This window comes from Nothoprocta perdicaria, unplaced genomic scaffold, assembly GCF_003342845.1.
Source record: "Nothoprocta perdicaria isolate Ctin4 unplaced genomic scaffold, notPer1 scaffold_111, whole genome shotgun sequence".
NCBI classification, from domain to species: Eukaryota; Metazoa; Chordata; class Aves; order Tinamiformes; family Tinamidae; genus Nothoprocta; species Nothoprocta perdicaria.
In genome coordinates, this window is record NW_020454217.1 from 959,222 (window position 1) to 980,266 (window position 21,045).

General features: G+C 44.9%; 1 long non-coding RNA gene across 2 annotated transcripts; it reads left to right on the top strand.

The window, feature by feature from the left end:
- Window positions 1–526: 526 nt before the first annotated feature.
- Window positions 527–19,312, top strand: LOC112957743. 2 transcript variants are annotated; one of them, XR_003251268.1, is made up of 2 exons: window positions 527–566; window positions 19,097–19,312. It is a non-coding gene; the product is annotated as an uncharacterized LOC112957743 (long non-coding RNA). The 2 variants fall into 2 exon arrangements; XR_003251267.1 differs by lacking the exon at window positions 527–566 and adding an exon at window positions 13,230–13,322.
- Window positions 19,313–21,045: the final 1,733 nt, after the last annotated feature.

Genomic DNA, 21,045 nt, shown 5'->3' on the forward strand with positions numbered 1-21,045 from the left:
ACTTCCCATCCACATATTTGGAAGCATTAGAGGCATAGTATATGTATTTATACCATGACATATATCCACAGAGCTGCAGAATTGTGTGGTATTATTTTACATACAGTAGGTACTTATAAATCAAAAGAAAATTCTATATGACAGCACTATTTAATGTAATTTATTCACATTTCATACCACATATTCTTAAAGCAATTGGAGACACCACTGCTTGCATATCACTCTATTTTTACAAAATGTGGTAACAGTTTATCAGGATGCTATTGATCAGATCTGAATGCAGCAACTGTTAACCCACAACAGTAACATAAAAATGCCTATTCGAGCTCAGAGGTGTTTGGCAAGGCACAAAGGGCCTCAACTAGCTCTGCAATGCAAACTTTAGAAAGTATCCCATGAAGTTTATGCTTTTGTTTTAGGTGTGCCCTCCTCCTGGCTGCACTTAGCCAACAACCCATGCTGGGCACACAGCTGATTTGAGTCAATGCTTGCTGATAAGAGGGAGACAGAGGAGTGGGGGAAGCTGGAAGCACTGCTGATCATGTTTGTATGGGGACTGGACTGATGTAAGTGTTGTCTTTATTTTGCACTATGGTTGTGGGAGACCTTCATGTTAATGTGCTACAGATGGGTTAATGTGTTTCTGTTCAGTTTGGTTTCTGATGGGTTTACAGAAGGGTTGTATTTTGTGGCTATTCCTTGTGAAGTTGAAGGTGTTGGTGGATGTTCAGGTATTTGGAGTCATGGGTGTTCTGCTTTTCCTCAAGGCTGATGATAAGGTCTCTTCAGTTTAAAATCTTTGTTAATCTCCCTGAATTAACTGTAGTTCTAAGCTACTACTCATCCTCTAACAGCTCTCTGGTGCCTGGGGCAGAAGGTTAGTGGTGGGAGAGCATGGGCATGGCACCTCTTCTCCTTGTAGTAGCACTGAGCATGGGCATGAGATGTGACTAGACACCCACAGTTTGCGATGGGCCACTTGATCTCCAGCCAGGGCAACCCCTTACATGGAGGGGAGAAAAAAAAAAAAAAAAAAAAAAAAACCTTTTTGGTAACTAGGCCTGTCTCTATCGGAGTCTTCTGTCTTCTTATATAAACAAAAGAAAACTAGATATTGAAATGTCTGGCCTGTATCTCTAGGAGCACAAAGACTGCTTAAAACAGCTGCTAAATGTGATGAGGCAGAGGTGCTTGCTCTTGTAGGCCTGTTTGCTCCTGGGGTTGCTGCTGTTGGGACAGGACTTGGGCTGCTGGGCTGGGAGGGTCCTGATAGCACGGCCCCCTTAAAGGCCTGGGCTTGTCACCCTGATTTATAGGTGGCCGCAGGTCTGTGGGTAACATGTTCACTGCCTTGTAGCCCCATCAGCACCTCCTGAATTTCTTTCATTCCCCTAAAGTGTTTAAAATAGCCAGAAATGGCGCTGTGTGCTTCTAGATCTTTCCTCCCATGCTGCCCAGAGCAGATGAGGTGGGATCCTGAGAGCCCTTGCGTGGCCTCGAGCCTCCTTACTGAGGGCCTGTGAGCTCTTGGGGCTGCACCCGCCTTGCAGCGCCTTGCTGCAGGCCTAGGCCCGGGCTGCCATGGCTGTGGGGACAGCGCCGAGGTGCGCGGCCTCGCGGCCACCTTTGCACTCCCTCACAGCGGGACCTGCCCTGCGCGCTGGCAGAAGGAGGAAGGATTTCCATAGCAACCACGGGATCTGCAGGACAGCCCAACACCGCCTCAGGGAGTGGAAAGCCTAAGAAGAAACTGGCTACGCAGGCTTCAAAAAAATAACACTTGGAGCTGGCTGTGTGGAGTCATGGAGGTGTTATGTAATGCTTTCTGGGGGGAAAAGAGATCACTTTCATGCTCTGTTTCAGGCAACACCACTTTTTTCTAAAGATCTCACCCCCCAGGTATCGGGCATTGGGGCTTCACCTGTGCTGCCTAAGGTGGTGCTGAGTGCCGGCAGTACCAGAAGCTCCTGCAGCCCAGCGAGCTCCTGCCCTTGGTGAGCACCCCCAGGGGAGCCACCTGAAGCAAGTGCAGAGCAAAACAACAGCTCAGTTGATGAGCTTTAAATAGGAGGTTTGATGGTAATTACTGTGGTGTGGGGGGATGTTTCCCTGCCGAAGGGACAGGGAGGCATTTGGGGACACAAAGAGGCAAGGCAGAAGTTGTGCATTAAGGAATGAAAAACAGCTCTGACTACATGCATGTGTGTCTTCTCCTTGTTGCTCTGTGTCATCCTGCTTCTCCTCCTGTTTTCTCCTGCCTTGCACAGCTCCCTGCAGGCCCATGGCAAGCAGGTCTTTGGCCCTTTAACTGGGGGTTGATGGGGACAGGCAGGCTCTCTGCAGGCACAAGTGCCTTGGAAGGGCTGGTCCTTCCTGGCACTTCTGTGGGATGCAGCTCCCAAGGTGTGGGAATCCAGCAGCCTTCAGTGGTTACCTGGAAACATGCAGCCTCTGAGCGTCAGGAGAGTGGGAGGAATCGCTTCAGCTTATTATAGGTGGCACGAATAGAAGTAACAATGCTGATCTTGCCCCTTCCTTGGCAAGGTGGTACCTAGCCAGCTCTGTGCTGCACTGCAGCACAAGCAGCATGAGAAAACAAGCAGCTGTAGAGGAGCGGGGGGAATCTCTTGAGGTTTCAGGTGTTTAATCTGATCTGTGAAACTTAACATTGAGGACAGCTAAAACTGATGGAAATGGTCAATTCAGCGTTTGAACTGGATGCTACAGAAGAGATATGTGCTATGAGGTTCTTGTACCTTTCACCTGAAAAAGGGGTGAGGGGGGAAATCAGAATGAATTTTCACAGCCTATCTTCTAGATCCTGGTGTGTGGGGTTTTTTTGTTTGTTTGTTTTTCTGTTTTTTTTTTCTTCTCTCCCCTCTACTTTGGCTTAAATAGATGCATCCTGGCTCAATAGGAGTTCTGCTCTGTACCTGCTTTGATCAGATTATTCATAATTACTGCATGTGCACACAGTTAGCAGTGACAGAGGAGTTTTGGGAACCTCCATGGAGTAAAATAAAATGGATGTGTCCTAAAGCTTGTTGTCTGTTTGGTGCTGTGATAGTGCAGGGGACTGCATGGGGCTAGTGACAAGTGGCTCTTGGCTCTGTGCAGACAAGGTGCTTTGGGCTGTGAACCTGGCTGGCTGAGAGCTGCAGCAATGGGTTAACCCACGCAGCCGCTGCTCTGGGCTCTGGATCCTGGGAACAGGGACAGCTTTTTTACTTTTAATGACTATCATGTACTCTGAGCTTTGCTTTAATAGGTTTAAACAGACTCAGCAAGGCCTTTGCAGTGTTGCACATACACCAGCTTAGGAGAGTCCTGTTTCCTGCTCTGCCCTGGGCATCCTCATCTCACACACCAGCAGGCAAGGTGCCAGCTGCCCTCCAAGCCTGGCAGTGCCCAGCACGTGGGGTCCAGCCCCATCAGTAATGCCCTGTTGCCTTAATCTAGGGCCAGTGCTGCAATCATGTTTGCTGGGTGACTTTAAAAAGCAAAAATGAGCTTGAGGACCGCTTTAATTCGGTGTGCTAAGGTCCCCACAGCTGCAGCTGCCCTGCTCATAAGGCAGCTTTCTGGGTAGCTTTGAGGCATGGGAGTTGTGCCCTGGTGTTTCGAGGGAGTGAGGAAGAGTGGGTGCAGGTTGTTGGATAGAGCTTGTCTCTTGCCAGCTACCCCAACATCAATGCAGCAGAAATGTGTTCCCCTCAAATCAATGATTTTTAGAAGGTAGATGCTGGAAACTGTTTTGCTTTATGCTGCACATCTTCTTTCTTCTTGAAAATACAATATCCCCGTGTCAAGGCTACAAAATACCTCTTCTTCTCCCAAACCCCTCCCCAGAAGGAATATATTAATGCTGAATCTGTAATATTTCAGTTGACATTGCCAGTATATATGCTGAACTGAATAAAAAGGTGGCTGCAGATTGTAATAAAATTCCTCTTATTGCTTCCGTAAGAGTCACATGATCTTTCACCTACCCTTTAAGATAGTAATAAGAGACTCAGCTTGATGGTACTGGTAACAAATGGTAGATAGTTTAAAGGGCAAGTATGCATTAAATATTGCACTAATCAGATACTGGCTTCTGAAATAACACCATGAGAAGGAGGGTCTGCCTTTCCTCTGCTACTCCAAAATGATTTCATTATTTTGTATTATCTAAAAAAGGCATTTCTGGTAGAGGTTTCATAAGAGATGCTCAGTGGTCAGTGCTGTGGGTAGCTGCTCACTAGCAGCCACCTGGACAGTCTCATTTCACAACCATGTGGGGTGACTGTTCCGTTTTTATTATTTATTTTTTCCTCACTACCAGAAAGTGAAGTTGCACTGCAGAAACAGTCCCTGGAGCTCCAATTGAACCGTGGCAGGAGATGCCTCAGAGGGCAGCTGGGAAGAACAACTGAGCCGGTGTCCTGTGGTGCTGCTGTGCAGGGTAGAGGGATGGCACAAACAGCGTTGAGGGGAGCCTACAAGCTCAGTCTTGCTCACTTTGCTTTGGCAAATGAAAACAATGCTATTAGCTCAGTGTGAGGATAAGATGCTGCAAACTGAGAAGCTGAAGAGGAAAGGATTTTAGTGGTAGTGCCCTGACTGCTGCACAGAGCTCGCCCGTCTGCCATGCTGCACGGCGATGGGGTCTCTGCCTTGGGCTCGGTTACCCTTTTCTCCCCTTCCTCTGTGCCAATGTCCTTGTGGGCTGGCAGTCAAGCATCTGTCCCCCCTAGTCAGTAAGTGCCCTTTCAGGGGTGTGCTTGTAGAGGAGATGAATCTTTTTCTGGGACCAACTCCAAGACAGTGAAACACCACCTACAAATGGGAGATCCCTGTGGATTCAGCAACATCAGTTTTAACGTGTCCTCCAAACGCTAGCACCAACATATAGCAATATGCATCTTGCAAGGGGAAGTCTCAGGACAGGACGTGCAGGTACCCGGGGAGAAGATGCAGACAAGCAGTGTGAGACAGCAGTGTGTTGCGTGCTGGGCTGCAGGGTGCTCAGCTGATGAGCTGGATGTGGGAACCTCAGTAGAGCTGGAGAGACTTGTGTGGATTCGTGTGCTCTGGTTACCAAGGTATTAAGCAGTCTGCTGCAGTCGTTTTGGATTTTCAATTAAAAGGGAAAATAATAGCTGATCCTGCTCTAAAAGTGTTCCTGGAAGCTCAGTGAGGTTTCCAGGGGGTGACTCAAGCTTCCTGTGCAGACACGGATGGTCTGTGAGGTGGCGCTGGGGCTGAGTGCGGCGCCCAGGCCGCTCACTCCCCACAGCGAGTGGGGCTGCCCTCCCGCGCCGGCTGCGGAGCTGGATGGGGATGCTGGAGCAGGAGGCAGCTTCACCTGGGGAGCCTGTGGCTGTCAGCAGAGCCAGTCTGATACTCCCTGTGCAAAGTCTTGTTTGTTTGTTTTTGTTTTTTCCACCCTCCCACCCACCTTCTGAAAACCCAGTGATTCATCTTTTTACTTATTTAACAAGTGAGTCATTTGAAGCAGTGAACAACTTTAGAACATTTATCTAAGAGACTCAACCTGTGAGGAACTGCCCCGTTTCTTTATTTGGGACAGCCGATGGTCTTGTGCCTTCCCGTCTCTGTGCAATGTTCAGGACACTCACTAACCTAGTGCAGAGCATGTGATGGGTAGAAGAAAGGGGGGAATGGCACAGATGTGCTGTCTGGTGTGGTAAAAAAATACTTATAAGAAAGCATTGGACTTGTGCAAACTGGCTCCCAGAGTTGGGGAAGAAATGGTAGTTATGAGATACCCTTAGAGTCTGAAATTAGCAATTGCGTGAGCTGGAACTTTTCATGCTCATTTCAGTCTAGAGACAAATGTTCCTGGGAAGCTTGTCTCATTTGCAGGAGAAGACCTTAGGAGCCCAGGGGATCAGGGCTTGGCAATGTGAAGAGCATGGTCATGCTGGTAACTTCTGGGGGAAGATGCTTTGAAAAGATCCATCTCTGAGTGCCCCCTAAGCAAGTCAAGTTGTCTTATTTGTATTGGCCATGTAATGAATGCAGGAAGGGAGATGTGTATGTAGCATCCTGATGGAAAATGCAGTTTTGGAACACAGCTCTGTGCAGCTCTTCTCTTGGCTCTACTTTGGGTTGGAAGCTGGTAACATTTAGCCTGTGTTTCTGTGGGGTTAAATTTGTGAAAGACTTCAAAGCAATAATAAAACAGCTTTTGGCCATTTGGCCTTCTTGTTGGCCACTGAATAAAAGTGATTATCAAGGAGGCTGAATGAAGTGGGGGGGCCTTAGTTCTAAAGTAAGAGAGAGAAAGTGGTTGCACCAGGTCAGAAGGTCTTCACAGAAAATGCTCTTTCTTGCTGTTTCTACAGGCTCACGCTTGGACTATGTCTAATTCAGTAAAGCAGGATGGCTCATCCCATTTGGAAAAAAGCTTGACAAATTAGTGTCAGGAAAAACCCATCAGGGTGCAAAAAGTCACGGGGCTGCAGATCACTGGAGGCTGGACAGTATGCTGGGAAAGTATCATTATGTGCTGTTGTGTTTCTGCAGCCTGCCTTAGGCATCTGCTCCTGGCCCTTATTAGAGACAGTCAGAGTTAGGGTGACCTATGGTCTAACTCAGGGCATCTGCTCTTATTCTGTTTTGATAACGTTTTTTACTCCCTTAAAGCTTTATTGTTAATGTAAACACTTACATGTAACTCTTTACTTGTCTTTTCCTACTCTTTTTCTTGATTATTTCATTAATTAAAAAAAAAAAAGCAGAAGAAAGTGCTCCAATTTCCCTTCTTTCTATTCCCAATAACTTCACTTCCTTCTCTCTTGTTTTAAAAACCTGAGGCTAAGCCTCTCTTCCCTGAAGGCTCTTTTCCAATTTCCAATAACTCCAAATTCGCCCAACATGAGCTTGTTTTCCTCCTTGAGCATCTATTGCCCATGCTCCAGGCCCCCTGCCATCCACATTTTTTCCCTGACCTTTTTCCATGCTGTTTTCCTGACTGTATTTTCCTCATGCCTTCCCCATTGCCCCTGCCGCAGTCCCCAGATGGGAACCTGAGCCCTGTCACTGCTGTCTTGCCAGGGGCTCTTCTCACAGGGAGGACACCCAGGCATCAGAGCATCCCTTTATGGCATCCCCAACAGAGCACCATGGATTGTCTCAGTGGCACAGGGATGCTCTGTGGGATTTTCAACTCTTCCCCCTGGGAGAATGGCTTGCCCTTGTACATCCATGTGATCAACAGGAAAGTATTTTACTTCTACCGCTACCTTGGCAATCCCTGGAAATTCATCTTTCTCTTGTTTCTGTTAGCAGCATATTCTCTTCTTTCTCTGTCTCTGGTTGTGTCAAGGCAGAAGCACAGACTAGGTGGAAATATGAAGGATTTTTTTTATATACAGTGGCTTGCCATAAGAAAACACTGATTCATTAAAACAAGTTCCTATGCAAAGCTGAGATGAGTTGCATTAAGTTCTTGATACTACCTGAATACAAAAGAACAGCAAATAGCTGCTGATTTAGGACACTACCCCAAACAGGAGTGAAACAGGTTCAGAGCTCCTGTCAAATCATGAGGATTTGAACCTGGGGCTGCCATGACCCAGGTGAGTACTGAAGGCCCTGGATTATTCCAGGGAAGAAACTTTGTGGGCATTTATTAAGCCAAAGTTGTCCTCTTTTCTTAGTCTTCAGGGATTTCTGTAACAAAACAGAAGGTACTTTTTTTAAATTGTGAAAATGTATTAACCTTAATCTAGGGTTCCATTTTTGAATTGTGTATTTGGTTTGTCTGGTGTGCAGGCTTGCTCTGGGAGCTCTTGGTTGGCACCTGTTAAATCTGCTTACAGATTACTAAATCCTATTCCATGAGGGCATACTCACACGGCCAGGGGCCATGTGGATACCTAGATAAATGCTCATGTGGATAAATTGCTTCTAATAGTTTTGTCTTTATGCAAACAACAGTCATCTCCCTTCCAAGGAAAAGTATTGCAATAAACATAAAATGTGGAAATATCAACCATTATTGTACCTCTATCAACTGAAAATGTTTCTACAGAGAATAAAAAATAGAGAAGAAATGCAAAGCATTCGGTCAGCTGCATAGGACCCTTGGCATTGGTTCCTTGTCGAAGTGTTGGAGGGGGATTAGAGCAAGGGCAGATGAACCAAGCAGGGCAGCTCATTGCACTGGTGCAGACCTGGCCGTGTGCTGCGGTAGAGCATTCCCAAAGCAGCCCCTTCCAGGGAAGGAACCAAGCTCTTCTCAGCTTTGCTATTCCTCCCACAAACATTTTCAGGCCTAAAACTGAAAAGACAATTTGAGATGCTGTTTTGAGCCCTGCTTTCTAGATATGCCCATCAGAACCAGGAACAAATAAGCAAAAAGATGATGAGCGATAAGCAGATGTTTAACTTGGGAGTCTGCATGTAGTGCAGGGGAGAGCAGAGGAGAACTAAGATGATGATAGTGGTGAAACCAGGAAAATGGTGAAGCCCTAAAAGGAACTGGGCACCTTAAAAATGAGGAGCTAGACAGAGTCCTTAAAAATGGATTTTTTAAAATCCTTTTTCCTGCCACAATTGTACCTGTACATATATCTCAGTATTATATGTGCTACTGGGAAAGCAGCATAATTTAAGAAGCAACCTAAAATACATGTTTATTCAAAGTAGTTAATTTAATCTCCTTAGCTTGTTTCTGTCATGCCCCTGGGCTCTGCTCTTTGCTTCCAGTAACCTCCTTGTCTGGGTGTCTCAACCTTCCTGTACCCATCAGTAACCCCAATTAACCAAGTCCCACCCTGTTGAATTAACCCTCACTTGAACACAGCATAACTAGTATGGGCTTTCTGTTTCATTTTGTGTTTTCACCCAAGACTTCCCCCACATCTGTCAGGACAGGTGTACAAACTTCTTAATGAGTGATTTGTTTGAAACAATAAATAAAACAGACCTCAAATTGATAAACAAGTTTGCAGGGTGGCTAACAGAAAATAGCTGTCAGGGTGGGACTGCACAGGTGGAGAACAGGAGCTGAAGCCACAGCAGCCTTCCCTGGATAAAGCATCTCCTGCTGACCAGCTGGGGGCTTCCCTTCACACCCAGCAGGGTCTCCCCAAAATCCCATGGCCATTAACTCATCCTGGTGCCTTGCAGTGCTGCAGGCTGGTGTTAGCACCCCATGAAACCAAGGGTAAGGGAAGATGCACAAGGTGCCTCTGCAGTCCCTCACCTCCCTTCTAAAACTCACTGTTTCTGAGATTCCTGTGCCTAAATCATATTTGTTTTTCTGCAGCTAGCCTAGCTTTTCTGCTTATTAGCAGGAGCATTCACAGAAATGGTGAGCAATATTTTCAAGTAAATATTTCAGAATCTTGGTAGAAAACAAATACTAAATCTGTAATCATGAGCAGTTTCATTGGTAAAGATGATGCTAAGTGTTACTTGTTTGTGACAGCTGGGAATTCATCTGTTGGCAGTCTAATCTAATATTTAATATAAAATAGTCTATGTGGTCATGAAGATAATACAAATAAGTTGAATATATATTTCTGTCTGGGGCAAAAAGAAAGGCATAGAAAAGAGGAATATTTAGGGTAATGTCTTAAATCAACATACAGTGAATTATAAGAGTACGCTGGGCAGCCCAGGGTTGCAGAGGGGAAGGGAATGCAGCCCAACTGTGCTGAATTCAGCAAAAATTGGGAGGTTTCCTCTCTCAGAAAGCAAGTTTGCTCTCCCAAGCTCCAGCTGATAGAGTTGAGGATAGGGGATAAGGGAAAGGGGCTACAGGGCATGTTCAGCTTGGGGCAGGAGGTGAAAGGGGGTCATTGAAACAGTAAAATTCAGTAATGGATTTTTCTTCTCCTTTTGGGTCTGATATTTGCAATCATTTCCTCCTTTCTTGCACAAATCCTTTTTTTTTTTTTTTTTTCAACTGCTTATAAATTATTATTCAAGCACTTATAAGCCTCCTTTCAGCTGTACAGATGGAAGCAGGGACAGACCTGTCAGTCATTAGAAGAAATACCTGGTCTTCTGAAGGCACATGCAGCTGAAATTAGTTTCTCTGAGAATAATTCAAATTTACATTCTTATTGCACATTGAAAAGGTTTTTTTCCCCTCTAATTGATAGAGGTTCCCTGATAAATGTGCCTGTGAATCTTACTTATCAGAGCATCAACACAAACCTCCTCAGAGCAAGCCAAGGGAGTGGGCTGCAATTAGAGCTGTGTAAATAAACAGGAGCTTTTGGATCGGTGGCTTAATTGAAATATCAAAGAAAAATGCCGGACTGACTCAAAATGAAATTCTCTTTGGTTTGTTTTCTTAGTAAAATAAGGAAGAGATCATTTTACCTGAAACTGCCTCACTTGACTCAGAAGCAGAAGGCTGGCTTTGTTTTGGCATTCCTCTGGCAGCTTTACAAACAAAGATCAGCTGAATGTCAAAATATTTTTGCTTTTTTTTATTGGTCACTATTAGACACTAAATCTGAACTGAACTTCTGAAATTTTTCTCTTCTCCCTCCACCTAATTCCTCTTCCCAAGAGAGGGTTTTTCACCAAAATACTTACTGGGGTGCGTTTATAGGAGCAGTGTTGGTGGCAGAGCTCCAGGCTGGTGGCCTCTTGGTGGTTGAGCACGAAATCTTTGCCTGAAGGATAACTAGTAGATGGAGAGCCCCATTGCTCCTCGCTCCCCCATGACTTTAGTCCAAACTGATGAGCCCTATTTGACTGAAGGCTTGGGTAGCTCTTGTTCTTTGAGAGGAGGCTGGTGCCAGGGGCTGTGACTGCCCTGGGCCAGGCTGGTGGGACAACTTCCCAGACTGCTGTTCCCAGTGGAGATATTGTCAGCAGGGACAGCAGGGAAATGAAAGTCCTTGGGAAATAACTTTGATGTGTATGTGTGTGGCACAGGTGCCAGTGGCCTCTTGCAGTTGACTTTGAGTTGCATGGGGCTTTGGAGGGCAGGAGAAGCTGGGAGCTCCAGCTGTCATCTTCCTGCTGGGGACCCTGCTGGGGTGGCTGCCTGGAGCACCTTACCCAATCCCTTGGTGCTACCAGCATCCATTCACTGGACGTAGCGATGCAGCAATCGAGTACTTCGAGTCCCCTCTTGGATTTTCGTTCCCTCTGTATTTGGAGAGGAGATCAAGATGCCGGACTGGGGCCTGGCATTGGTCCTCTGAGGTTTCAGTAGGAAATCCAAGGTTCTGGTGCAGGAACTTCCCCCAGCTCTTACACTGGGCACAGCAGGGTGAGTGCCTCACGGAGGCTGCACAGCCTCCATCCCTGGCTTGCACATCTCTCCGTCTGTTATCTCAGTCTCAGCTCACTTGCTAGGCGTTTTCTGAAAGCAAAGTTAGGATAACAAAGGAGAGGCATGTTTGTGCTATGTCTTTATTTTTTTATTTTTTTTTGTAGCAGTGGTAGCAAAAGGAATTGCTTGCTGCAGTCAGAGCTAATTTTTATGTAACAGTGAGGCTTTCTGCATTCATTGATACAGCTGCCAAATGTGTAAACCAAATAATTCTTCTTGTATTCTGATAATGACTGTGGAACAAGATAATGTGAGCAAACTACAGACTTCCTTCAGTGTTTAATTGTAGATGTGGAATATTCCACTTCATGGATTCAATACTTAAGTATTTAATTTCTAGTCTTGTTCATTGAAAAGGGAATTTAAAATTACAGCTTGATTTCACACGGAATTTTAGTCAGGAATGCTATGAATTACATCATCACATCAGAGTGTTTTAATACTTCTAAAGATATTGACAAAGCAGATGAAGGAAACTTTCAAAAACCTTTTTTTTCGTCTTCTTTTCTCTCTGTGGAGCCCTGATGTAAAAGTTTTGTATGATGGCTTCTTGCTTGTGTAAACTTGTCTTTTGAATGCTTAAAATACTCTGTTTTACAAAAGCCCCCTCAGCAGATGATTTAAGGGGGAATGAATGCTGGGCTCCCATATTGAACTGCCGTAAATTCAGTGGATTGAGTCAAAGCAAATACAACTCTGAACTTCATTTTAATTCCCTTTTCTGGTTGCTTAAAATCTGATGAGGTCGTCAGCTCCTCTCTGAGGTTGTCTGTTCACAGGGGTGGCCTGGTCATGCACTGAGCTGTCATCTTGCTCAACTTGCTCTGGTTCCCTGAGGATCCATCTTGCCCTGGGGTGTTCCCAGTCCACCTAATCCGAAATCCAACTTCTTCCTTCAACTTTGGCCCATCTGCTTTGTTCCACTAGAGCTCCAGGACCTGCAACACAGGTTCACCCGAGCGCTCTGGACAAGCCACGTGCCACTGTTAGAACCTGGGCTGATGAGGGAGAGGCTCGAATCTTGTGGGTCTGAGCAGCAAATCCACAGTACAGACTATGATTTTAGATTAAGGTGCCTCTAGCTTCTCAACTGTGGGTTAAAGAAATGGATTAGTTCCCATGTTTTTTAATGGTTTGTTTGATTTAATGGTGATAAAAAGTATCACAGGGTATCTAGACCATCCTTCTGCTTTAAGGTGGGAGAAACTGTAAATCCTGTTGCAATAAGCTCTCTTGTGCTCTCATCTTGAAAACCACAGGTGGTGGCTATTTCAGGATGACATTGTCTTTAATTTAGGGTAAAGCCTTAAATGCAGGGCTTTACCAAAAGGATGACTTGCCCTTGGGCTGTGTGTTAGCAGTGGGGCATTTTGAGACCCCGCCCTAAACACCCTGCTTGTACCTTAAAGTGATTCCTGTTGAGTCAATGAGAGGCTTCCCTCTGATTTTAACTATATAGCTATAAAATTTGACCCAACTGCTGAGTTTTCTGGCTGTTCAGTGTGGTGAAGCTGCCAGAAAGGTAGAGCTCACACACTGAGTGTGCAGTGATCACATAAATGTAAATCACATGGAGGATTACTATTCAATCATGCAACTCCATTGACATTTTGCCTTCTGGGAATGAAGTAAAGGAGTCCTAGGTATGCCAACAGTAACTAATGATGCATTAGGTGATGACTAGAGCAAGGCTGAAGCAGCTCTGGGCCAGCTCTAATACGGCTACAGTGCTCGGAGGCAATTGGTTTATGTCAGTCTGTTAGCCAGGGATTTAATCCTCTGTGCTTGCCTTACATTGTATTGGAAGAGCCCTTCCAAATGAAAATGGGCTCCTCTCATGAGGGAGAGAAAAGACTCATAAGCTGACTTGATTTTTCTAGCCATGACCGTGAATGAAGTTGCCACCTCAGCCAGTGCTGTGGTACACTGCTCTGGTGCTTGCCTACGCCTCAACCTGGCAGAAAGAGATGCGAGAAAGGAATGAGGAATATTAAAGATGAATCACTGAACAGTAAGTGCAAAGCAGCTCTTTGGATACCCTGTCTGCTATGGAGGGAAAACTTCCTCCTGTTGATTTCCTTGGTGTATGGCCTAGTTAAGCAGGCTGTGCTGGGGGTTGTGATTTGAGCCTGTGTTGGCAACTCCAGAAATCAAAGACTAAGCTCTTCAACTCATTTGCAAGTACTGTATAATGAGCTTGGAGAATTCCTCTTTAGTCTGAGCTTGTGCTCATAAGGAGCTCTGTAGTCCATGTATATTAGGGCAGTGTAAATGACAGATGAATCAAAGCGTTTTTCAGTCTGTCTTCTTTTGAACCTGCAGAAGAATAGTTTGACTTGACTCTGCGCTCCTGAAATTAATTAAGGGTTTGCTTTCACTACTTCAAATCTGTTGAAAGTTTGAGCTTCCTGCTTATTGGAGTAACAGTAAAATCTTCTTGAGCAACATTGATCAACAAAGGGTTCCAAAATAACATTCAAAGCAGGGGGAAACCTGTTGTTTATTTTTCTTTTCCTCTCCGTTTTGAAACTTTTAGGAAGGTAACTAAAAACCTTAAAGCTGGCAGAAAGTTCAGTGAAAGCTCAGACGCAATCTTGCAGTGTTAAGAGGGAACACACACAGTAAGCTGGAGGCTACAGAAGTGAGCCAGAGAGTAAGTGAATTGAGCTCCAAGGCTCTCTGCGTGAGCCTTCAGACTGTGTGGACTAGATGTTGAAATGCTTTTGTCCTTAACTGCCGGAGTTTGAAGCCTTTTTTTAATTTGAAAATGTGTCTCGGACACTGGAGTTCTGGAAAGCATCCTACATTGGCCTGACTTTGCTGCCACAGAAGCAGGAGTTTCAAGTCATGAAGTGAGGAGACATAAACCAAACCCACCAGAGTGATGGTCTGTGATGGGAAAGGAGATATCTTCGCCCTCAAGGGCCCTAAGGCACCATCCTCAGGGATGATGCTGAAGGGATCCCTTATCCAGAGAGGTCTGCTGCCTGCCAGGGGCTCGAATAAGGGATGTTGCAGAGAGGCTGTCAAGGCTCCTCCAGGCATCTGACTGTTATTCCCTGTTTCATGTGGGCACTAATGATGCCACGGAGAGAGTAAGAAACATCAAATGAGATTTCAGAGCCCTAGGGATGGTCTGGGAGCCCAGGCTGGGTTCTCCTCTATCCTGCCAATGAGGGCAGTGGATATGAGGAGAAGGCAGATATTACAGGTTAACAAGTGGCTGTGTCGCTGGTCTTGGCAACAGGATTTTGGAGACCTGTGTCCAGTTGAGGGCTCCCCAGCACAAGAGGGATGTGGAGCTGCTGGGGAGAGTTCATTGCAGGGCTACGAGGATGATCAGGGGCCTGGAACATCTGCCCTGTGAGCAAAGGCTGAGGGAGCTGGGCCTGTTCAGCCTGGAGAAGAGAAGGCTGAGGGGGGAACAGATCAGTGTCATTAAATACCTCAAGAGAGGCAGTGAGGAGGATGGGGCCAGCCTCTTTTCTGCAGTGACCACTGATAGAACTAGAGGAAACAGCCGCAAACTGAAGTGCCAGAAGTTCCATGGGAACTTAAGGAAAAAATTCTTAACAGTGAAGGTGACAGAGCCCTGGAACAGGCTGCCCAGAGAGGCTGTGGAATCTCCTCCTCTGGACATCTTCCAAACCCGCTTGGATGCAGCCCCGTGTCCCGTGCTCTGGGTGACCCTGCATGTGCAGGGCGGTTGGACTAGATGATCTCCAAAGGTTCCTTCCAGCCTTAAGGATTCCATGATTCTATTTGAGATACAATCACACACACATAAAAGGAGGAGTTGGGGATGTAACAAGTCTCTATAGTATATTCTCCTCTAAGCAAGAAATCAAGATGAGTCCTGAGCAGAGATATTTAATAGCTAATACTTGGAGGAAATAAGGGGGCAAAGATCAATGACTGCTCACATGAATCCCCAAAGCTGCAGGTAACAAAGAACTTCGCTCTATTTAGATCTCATCAAAATCTCTTCGCTTCTCACCAGGAAAAATATGATTCCCATCAGCAGCAGCCTCAATTAAATTCTGTTTTTGTACTATCATATTTGTCATTTTATGAGCTGGTGCTTGGTGCAAAAATAGAAATATTAATGCATGCTGATGCTTGTATTGGATCTAGCATACCAAGGAGCAGTTCAAGAGACAGAGGCATCTGGCAGACTCTCATTTAGAGATGAGAGAATAATAATTCAAATGTGATAGGTAAGTTGCAAATACTCTGGAGATGAGAACAATAAAATTCTTGTCTTTATTAATACCCTGGTATTTCTGGGCTACTCCAGGTCCAGTGTGCATATTTTGAAAAATGTACATGTTAAAAACAAACTTATGTTCAGATTAAGCCGTAACATATTTGCCACAAGTAGATCAAGGCCCTTAGACGTGAAAGGAAAGAGTGAAATAATGTTACCTGTTCTGCTTACGTTTTGGAAAAAAATTAGTACTTCTAGGGTTCCATGTAACTGATATGACGATCCACATCACAGAAAATGGACAGAATGATGATAAGGAAAGAAAATAAGGTATTTTGGGTTTCAGATAGTGTCCAAGTGAACATTGGTTTTTGCTCTCAGCAGTTATAGTGGTCACTGCCCCTTGCTGGGGGTTTTGTATCCCCGGGAGAGGAGGCATCAGAAAAACAAACCTGTGGCGGGGAGCACGGCTCATCTGCTAGAGCCACAAAGCGTCACTGTTGCAAGCTGGGACAAATGCTACCTTTATAACGAGCTCCCACTTACGTTACTCCTGAAATTAGGCACTTCAGTAACACTTCACTGGATGCAAATTTCAGAGCTGACTGCTTCCACATACCTGGGCAGCTGGAGAGAAAAATTGTCACATTACCCTCAGAAAAATAAAGCTCCACAGACATTTATAGGAGGAGTGCGGTATTGTTAGTAAGTTAAAGGATGCTCTGTGAGATACAGTCAATTTTTTTTGTGTGATTTCTCTATTTCACCTATATGCTGCAAGGTGTAAACTTTGAGAGTATTAAAATTTAATGCTAACAGTGCAGCTAATTCGGAAGCAAGGAAAGGAGAGGAATGAAGAACATAATGTGCCTCTTTCAGATGGTATTCCAGATCGCTTAACCTTTGGTTTTATAGTTTCATCTCCCAGTATCAAATTTAATCTACCTACCAAGTTGAGTACTGAGAAGTGCAGCACCTCGTGTTTCTTACGCTGCAGCAGCGCTTAGCAGAGCTGCCGTCAGCACAGTCGCATCCAGGTGAAGGACGTTGTGCAGCACAGGCGGCCGCGTGGGCAGTACAGGAAAAAATGCTGTAAAAGCTGCCAGCGACCAGTTCAGCAGCTGAAGTCTTGTTTATCTTGCACATCGCACACCAAAGCTTGCTCCAGCGGAGACCACAGTGAGTTTTCTCCTGTTTATGCAGAGGTCTGCATGAAAGCCCCGAGTGTCACGTCCTTTGTAGATATGCAGTAGCAGGGATGGTGCTGAATGCAGTGCACAGTGCTGCTGTCTCTGTGTGTGGAAGACAGTGCATCTTTATCTTGACATCTCGCCTCTTTCCACCAGTGTCTAAGCTGCTATTCCACTGTGATAACTGGTAAGGAGGAGAGAAAAGGGTAAATAAAATTCTACGAGAACTACAGGTATGAGGATGCAAGGTAGGATACAGGTAGGATCTTGTCTGCCTTAGACAAGATTACTAAGTTGGATCCTTGGAAAGTCCTATATGTTGGAGTATGTGTCCAGTCCTTGTGTACTCTATGCTGTCTGTAGTATCTGAAGGGAAAAATGTAGACACCTGACCTGACCTGACCTAAACTGCAAATCTGCTGTTCCTCTGCCTTCACCTAGAGGTGGAATAGTCGCATGGATTTTCTTGTATCACCTCAGCCCAACCTAGATCTAAAAATTGTATGTATCACGTTCCATCTTGCTTAGTGCTTAATTTGTGCATGTCCAGATCTGAGCTTCTGCACACCAAAGAGTTGTTCTCTGAATGTTGGTTTTGGTCCTGATCTTGATGAAAAACACAGAGGAAAGAGAACTGTATGGCTTAGCAGACACAAAATACCATTAAGAGGCTGAATCATCATTTCGTTACTTAACTTTCTTGTGCCAAACTTATTTCCAAGATTGAGATAAAACTAACATGGACCTCTACTGATATCTTTCTACCTCTACAATAAGAAATGTCATTCAGTAGATAATATTCTTTTAATATGTCTTTTATAGATACTATAATGATAAAGCATGTGCTTCAGAAGTCAGCTTTAGTGTGTGAGAAGGACAAATTATTGCTTGTCTTGTGCTGAGATTTTTTTTGAAGATGTTTCTAATCTGTGACCAAAATTTGTCTCAAGACTCTACTTCTGTATAGATTTGTTTGCTGTTGATAGGAGTGGGAGGTGTTTTTCTTGGCCATTGTTAGCATATTCTTTATATCATGCTTTTCTTTCTCTATAATTTCCTTTTTTTGTGGGTTTGGAACTTTTTTTGGTCTGGTTTTCTAAGGAAACAAGGCTTATGCGACTGTTTGTGGACATTGTCTTGCCTCTGTCCTGCTGTGGCAGCTTTCTAACACACTAGCCAAGTTTAAACACATTTTAGAGTGGTAACAGTGGTCTGTAAGCCATTAAAATCCCCCCAAATCATAAAAATCAAAAGCCAGACAGAGGGGAGGGGGGAGGGAGAGAGAGACTGGGTATCCCTATCAATGGGGAGTCCCTCCGATGAGGTTTCAACCTTATATAAGTCACAAGTTCCTGTGTATCAGGAGCTATGGTAGGAGTATACTGACTGCAGGAAGAGCTTCACTTAAAATCCACACCCTGTTTGCTACCAATAAACTCAACTTCAGATAAGGTCCATGGCAGACCAGGTTTCCTAAGGAGCTCTGCTCGCAGAGCTGTTTGTTTGGAATGTGTGACCTTGGCCAAGGGGAAGCTCCTTCCCAGGGCTGCGTATGCAGTACTGCAGAACAGCCTGTGTGTTCAGAAAGATCTGGATTAGAAGAAATAATCATAAAAATGCTGCATTCTATGATTCATTAAGCTTTCAGTTGACACTCTGTGACATAACAAATAGAAGTGCACAAAAAGCAATTCTAAGGCACTCTACTAATTGCTGTGTTTCTGGGAAATCTGCTTGGAAAGTAGCCTGTTAGTGCTTCCTTCTCTCCTCCCTTGCCATGGCATGCAGTTTTTTCACCTTTAATGAAGTTTAATCAACGAAAAAAGTCATAGGCCTGCCAGGTCACAGCCACTGTGGTTACTCAAACACTTTTAAGTGTCTTTGACAGACCTTGCTGTACTTTGTTCATCCAAGAACAAGGGAGGGTTTGCAAGGGCGCACTCCTTGCTGTCCACTGTGTGCTGCTTTAGTGCTGCTGGGGGGAAATAGTACCTTTATTTTTGCATAAATGAACCTGGGGGTGAAATCGTCCCTTTTGGTACTTCATCCCTGGCTGAATTCTCATTCAGCTGAACAGCACTTTAATACTTCTGGAGAAAATTAACTAGCAACACACTAGTTATTTTATGTTGAGCTATGGGGTTTTATTTTCCTGAGATGATGATTTTATTTTCATGGCATAAATAAATTCAAAATGACTTTGAGTATTATAGAGCAGAGATTTTACATCCTTGTTATGGAAGAGTCTTAAAAGAAGAAAAAAATGCAAAGCTATTCATTTTATATTTGCAATATTTTATACCTACAATAAACTTCTTGTTCCCATGTAGTGGGATAAGGAAGCTCGCAGACAGAAAGTATTTCCCTTCCGTGTTGCTCTTCTTACAGTTACAGTGAGTGGAGACGACAGAAGCAATGGGAGGTGAGGACGCTCGGCCAGCAGCCGCGTGGCTTCTTTTGCTCTCCTTCAGCACGCCGTGACTCCTTGAAGCTCTCTCCATCACCTGGCTCCCATTCTGATTATGTTCCCGAGCCTGGATGGAGACTGAGCTGAAAGTGCTTCTTGCTCCTGGTGAAATGCCCTCCGGCACGCCAAGGCCAGGAGAGGGGAGCGACCTGCCCGAGGTGCTGCCAGGACACCGCAGGTAGGCAGGTGAAGTCACCTTTTCTGTTAGTTTTGCAAACAGCTGCAGGTGACATTCAACACCCAGACACAAGCTCCCGTTTGGAGGCTTCTTGACTGTGTTGCAGTGGAATAACTTTGTCACTGTTGTATTATTTTCATGAGGATGGCTTCCTAATTCTCTGCTGTTGGGGAAAACCTGCTGCCTGGAAAGTTGTCTGTATTAAGATGACATATTGAATGCTGTTGGGAAATAGAGTTTTTGCATCTGATTAGCTTATTTTTAGGAGATTAGAGACTAATATATACAAAAGCAGTTCTTCAAATGTCATTTCTTGTGTTTAATGTGCAACTTGAAAAAGAAGACTGCTAAGAGCTCTCTTCAAAGCGTCTTTAAAACTTTCATAGGAATTGAATGCAGGCAGGGGAATGATGCCTGACCCCGACACGCTCTTATGAAACTAAATAGTCTGGGTGGAAAGGACTTTTTTGGCATCTGCAGCTCTTTACCTTCTTCTGTATGGTTTACGAGAAGTCTTCCTGGCAGGCTCAGGAGAGGCAGCCCCCAGTGGGAATGGGGGAGAGGGCAACCGTAAAAACCTGGCACTGGTCCCGTAGCCCCAGAGATGCTTTTAACGAAGGGGGAGAGGCCTGAGGCAGTGTCTACTGGGCAAGCAGCCACACGGCCACAGGCACGAAATCCTTGAAGGCATCTGAAGCAAAGGGATTGCAGCAGGTTTGCAGTGCCATCTTCAGCCCCAGGGAGAAAGGGAGCTCTTCCCTGCGGCGCACGGAGCTCGTGGCCAGGTGAAGTTGCCTGCCGGGGACCACATAGGCTGCTCCTGCTGCTCTTCCATGCTCCTGGTCCTGTGCTCCTGGTCCTCTCCTCGCTGTGCCAAAGCTTTCGCTGGTCGTGCGGGAAGAGATGGAAAGATTTGCCCCAAAGAGCCGTTATGGAGACTGTGGAAAGGAAATGCAGGAGGAGAGTAACTGAGGGAAACACAGGACCAGCACTGAGAAGAAAGAAATGTGGGGGAAAAATGGTGCAACTTAGTCCTACAAGGGAACGTGAAAAAGGAGCAGAGGGAGATTCTGGAAAGACGCTGGGAAATCTGGGACAAGATATCTCCAAATCTGTATTTGAATTTTGAAATCTTGTTTTGTTGTCTTACACATGATGTTTTGTCTAATACAAAACACTTTTCCTTCATGCAGAAGCACAGCCCTGCTAGTGGTCAGAAGATAACTCAGTTTGATAATTAAGAGCTTAAATGGATTTTATGATTTTAGGAATACATACTTGCTAGAGAAAAATATTATTATTGATTTAAATTGCTGGTATGTTGCATCTCTTAAAATCTGCTATTGACTTTCTAGAGGAATTTGGTGCAGCAACTTCTCTACTGAGGTTAGTGGGATATTTGCATCATTAACAAGTCTTGTTGCAGCATCTGCAGTGAACTTCTTCCTTACTTCACAAAGGATCTTTCAACGGAATTCTGAAAGTGACTTAAAATACAACAATGCTGCTCAACACAAAGCCACACATCTCTGAAAATCTAACTGCAGAATGAACCATTGCATTCTGTAAAGCTGAATAGCTTTAAATACAAAATGCTGAATTTCCACAAGCTTCTGTCAGTTGCCTTTTGTTTTATGGACTATTAAACTAGTGTGCAACAGGCTGTCACTGCACATTTGCTCCACGTTTTGC